This window comes from Calidris pugnax, unplaced genomic scaffold, assembly GCF_001431845.1.
Source record: "Calidris pugnax isolate Ruff unplaced genomic scaffold, ASM143184v1 scaffold24, whole genome shotgun sequence".
NCBI lineage: Eukaryota > Metazoa > Chordata > Aves > Charadriiformes > Scolopacidae > Calidris > Calidris pugnax.
The window spans coordinates 33,167,023-33,171,374 of NW_015090922.1; the positions used below are offsets into that span (position 1 = coordinate 33,167,023).

The 4,352-nt window shown below is 52.2% G+C and overlaps 1 protein-coding gene across 1 annotated transcript in view; it reads left to right on the plus strand.

Annotated features, from left to right (window-relative positions):
* The first annotated feature begins 3,686 nt into the window (after positions 1 to 3,686).
* WTAP (Wilms tumor 1 associated protein) overlaps positions 3,687 to 4,352 on the plus strand; it is a 27,905-nt gene continuing 27,239 nt past the window's right edge. Inside the window, exon 1 of the mRNA XM_014950783.1 lies at positions 3,687 to 3,928. The gene's annotated coding sequence lies outside the window, so the exon portion shown is untranslated. The remainder of the gene's footprint in view (positions 3,929 to 4,352) is intronic.

Below are 4,352 nucleotides of genomic sequence, written 5' to 3' on the forward strand. Positions count from 1 at the left end.
TTTCTTCACAGTGCAGCAACCCATATGTTACACTGTCCTCCCACCCCCGTGGGCCACAGCAGCCTTTCCTAGTGACACCCCACCTTCACCCCGCACTCCCCCTCTGCTCCAGCAGCAGATGTACTGCTGCTTTGCTGTTTTCCTCCATCTCACGTCCTTGCAAGTCAAGGACATCCCTTGCAAGAGCTGATTAGCCTTCCTGTCGTCCCTGATATTTCGAGGCACTTCCAAATGCTAAGGACTGTACATCACAGTGCTGCCAACATTGGGGTTTTTTCTTCTGAACAACATTTTATCTCACTTTTTCCCCATTCCCCAGCTTTCCTGCCCTGCAGACTGCCACTTAAGGAGTCTTTTATACCAGTAGATAGTTTCCCTTGCGTTTCCCTCAGGCTCCCTTCAGCCTGGAGAAGAGAAGGCTCTGGGGAGACCTTATAGTGGCCTTCCAGAACCTGAAGGGGGCCTACAGGAGAGATGGGAGTGGAGCAGTAGTACAAGGGGTAATGGTTTTAAACTGAAGGGTAGATTTAGATTAGATATCAGGATGGAAACACTGGAACGGGTTTCCCAGAGAAGCTGTGGATGCCCCATCTCTGTAAGTGTTCAAGGCCAGGCTGGATGGGGCTTTGAGCAACGTGGTCCAGTGGGAGGTGTCCCTGCCCATGGCAGGGGGGTTGGAATGAGATGGCCTTTAAGGTCCCTTCCAACCCAGACCATTCCATGAAAACAAACCAACAACAAAAGAGCCCTGTTTCCCCCATGCAGGCCCTAAAGGTAGAAGGGGCGGCAGGAGGAGGGTGGGGGGTGCAGGGGTTCACCCCAATGACAACAGTGGCTGCATCAGAACCCACTTCCTATTCTTTTAACCAACTTTGCCATCAAAGCCAAACCTCAAAGAGGGAGTCTGCAGCAATTTTACCAACAATTCACATGACCTCTGAAACAGATAAAAATACTATAGCTTAATTAAAGTGGTTATTTCCACCTTAAACATATTTATTTATTGCATTAATTAAAGCAGGCTGTCCTGCCCACAGGTTCACAATCTGGTTCCCATTTCATCTTTTCATTATAGATGATTGAACATATGAATTTTGCTGTTTTGTTGGTGCTTGGACTGATCATTATGTGTCCTCTCACCTGGGGACACACAGTGCTGCTGGGGATTATTTTATAGCACCCATTACTTTAATAGCAAATTTACTCTCATTATCTCGGTGTAACACAACCCAACGCAGGTGTCAACACATTTATTCCAGTAGCACCAAATAATCCCACATTAGTTCTCATTGTGTTAGGTGATGCACAAAGAGAATAAAATACTATTTCAGCTAAATGTCCTCCTCCCACAAGTATCAGAGGACCGGTTAACAAATTGCTGCTCTTATTTTCTCCAACAAAAAATTTTAAGTGTAGGCTGATAGCACACATGTAAATTTGATGGGACAGAGAGAAGGTCAAAATACAAAGCTCTGCAGACTGATTAATTGTACCTCTAGATGTCTCTGGCTGCCTGCCTCTTGCTCAGCTAGGACATTTCCCACAAATGTAATCTACATTTGTAAAGATAAATTTTTAATAACTAAGTGCTTACAAGGGACAAAAAAAATATGCAGGAATATTTTCTACATGCTCAGGAACACAACAGGCACCAGTGGGAGGTTTAAGATCCTGCACCTTATGGTCTGGTCTATCTGAGCTAGACCTTTATCTGTGCTATTAAAAAAAACCACAAGGGAGGCCTGGGTTCTGAGCATTATAAAGAGTAGCCAAACTCCAGGCAAATATCAGGAGATCTTGTGTTTATATCACCACCAATATATAGAAAACATTTCGCAATTTATGTATAGAATAGAAATACACAGAACAGTAACAGCCTAAAGTACAACTCTGCCTCCCTTTAACATGGAGAAAGTTTCCATTTCTTGTTCTACTTGGCTTATAAGCATTTTTAGTATTGTAATGTTTACATTTGTGCATGAGGAAATAAGTCAATTTGCTACATTAATGTTCATATTAAGGACTACTCTGGTATTTCAGTGCCTCGTCCATGCTGCCATATCCTGTGGTGGCTTCATCTGTTAATTAGTATCTTGAAAGCTTAAAACAAGTACCTGCAAGGTATTTTCAGAGGCACCAAGAGGCAGGAGCAGGAAACCCACAACAGTAACCACAGCATATCTTTTTCAGTTTAAAAATAAGAAAAGAGATCAAAGGAATTAATTCTCATCTCTGACCAATTACATCATCCTTACCCATGTTTGGGTAACCATGTCAAACCACTTGTAGCACAGCATGGTCTTCAAAGTATTTCAAGTTCTCGTTGAAAATGTGTGTTTATATATATACATGTGCGGGGAATTGTACTTTGAAATCTATTCTGTAGCTAATGTTTCTGCTAACAGTAATGGAGTCAAGAAAGCACATTTCTGGAGCATCTTCAACAGCAGTGAGTGACAATCAATTACACCTGCACAACCCTGCTGACAGTTGGCTCATTTAGCCAACAAAGGCTTTACGACTTCGGTGGAAAGAGGGGAATGTATTTACTTGTCTTAATAACATTGCTTGAGAAATCATAATAAGGGAGTTCAATTTTAAAGTAGTGGCTCAGTGTTAAGCTGCAATTAAGGGCAACAGTATGTTTTATTCTTTATTTTTCCCCAAATTAACTGAAGGTTAATTTCTTTGGATGCTGCTGGAACAAGGTAAGGGGTAATGCCTTCAAACCGGAAGGTAGATTTAGGTTAGGTATCAGGATAAAATTTTTCACTGAGGGCAGTGAGGCACTGGAACAGGTTTCCCACAGAAGCTGTGGATGCCCCATCCCTGGAAGTGTTCAAGGCCAGGCTGGATGGGGCTTTGAGCAGCCTGGTCTGGTGGGAGGTGTCCCTGCCCATGGCAGGGGGGTTGGAACGCGAAGATCTTCAAGGTCCCTTCCAGCCGAAACCATTCTTTGAATACAACTTTTATTTTTTCATTGCCGCTTGACGACACTGACGTTGCACCCGCCCCACGGAACTCGGGTGAGTAGAACGAAGACGGTCGCTCTCCGACCCCTCAGACGGGGCAGGAAGCCCGAGAAGTCAGGCGGGGAGCGGCGGCGCCCATCTTGCCTGTTATTACCCACTGCGCGCGCTTTTCCTTCCCGCAGATGCCATCTTTCCCGTCAGCCTCCCGGGAAGGCGCCGAGCACCTTTCCCAGGCAGCACCGAACCCCTCACCCTCCCCACCCTCCCGGGACCCCCCGTCAGCCGGTTTCACGGGGGAGGCGGCGGAGGCTGAGGGCCGTGAGGCGAAACGGCACGAGCCCCCGCGCGCTGAGGGAACATAAACTGGACGCCTCGCCACCGGCCCTCGCGCAGCGCCCGTATCCTTCCGCCCGCCCCAGGGTGCTCCGCGGCCGGCTGCCCCGCCCTCACCCCTCCGTCCGTTTAACTGTCAGGCTTTAAAAATCAACGTTCAAATAAGCCAAGGAAACCGTCGTGGCCCAAACGCGTCCTGCCACCACCGCCGCCACGTATCCCGCGGGGCGAAGCCTCCCATGGGCCGACCGGGGCCCCGCTGCCGGTCTCCCCATGCCGCGGGGTGCCCGTGCCGCGCCGGCTGCGCGCGCAGCTCCCCCGCACCTCAGGCGGGGCGGGTGGGCGGGGCGGCCGGGCGCTCATTTCCTCCTTGGGCGCCATTTTGTAGCGCAGAGAATCCGCAAATAAAGAGCAGGCGGGAACGGCGCGCCAGGGAGCCCGGGCGAAAGGGGGGGACGCGGCGGCGATCCCGGCTGCGGAGCGGCGGGCCCGGTAGCAGCCTGCTGCGAGCGGCAGAAGTGGCGGCGGGTGTGAGCGGCGGCGGCGGCGGCGTTTCGCCCTCGATGTGACGGGTGCGGCCCAGGCAACTAGTGCGCTGGGAGAGTGAGGCCCTCCACCGGGAGGTGAGTGGCCGTGGAGCGCTCCTCCTCCTCCTACCCCTCGCCGCCCCCCTTCCCCGACAACGCCGCTTTCCCCCTTCGCGGGAGGTAGCGGGGGCTGGGGGAGCAGGCACCTCGCCGTCCCGGGGCGCCAAACCCCGTCGGCGGTGGCGGTTCCATCGCTCACCTCGAGCGGGGGGAGGAGCGGAAGCACTTAGAGCCATTTTGTGCGAGGCCCCGAGCCCGGCCTGGCTGCTCGGCTGGGATCCTCCTCCCCCGGCCTTCGGCAACCGCCACCCTGCCCCCGGGCGCGGGAGACGCGTTTCTCTCAGCCTGCGTGGAAACCGGGGGAGGGCGGCCCGGCCCGGCGGGGCGGGGAGAGCAGTGCTTGGGCTCGGGGGGGGAGGCGGCAGCGGGGTCTGTCAAATGCCGGCGGCGAGGCGGGCGG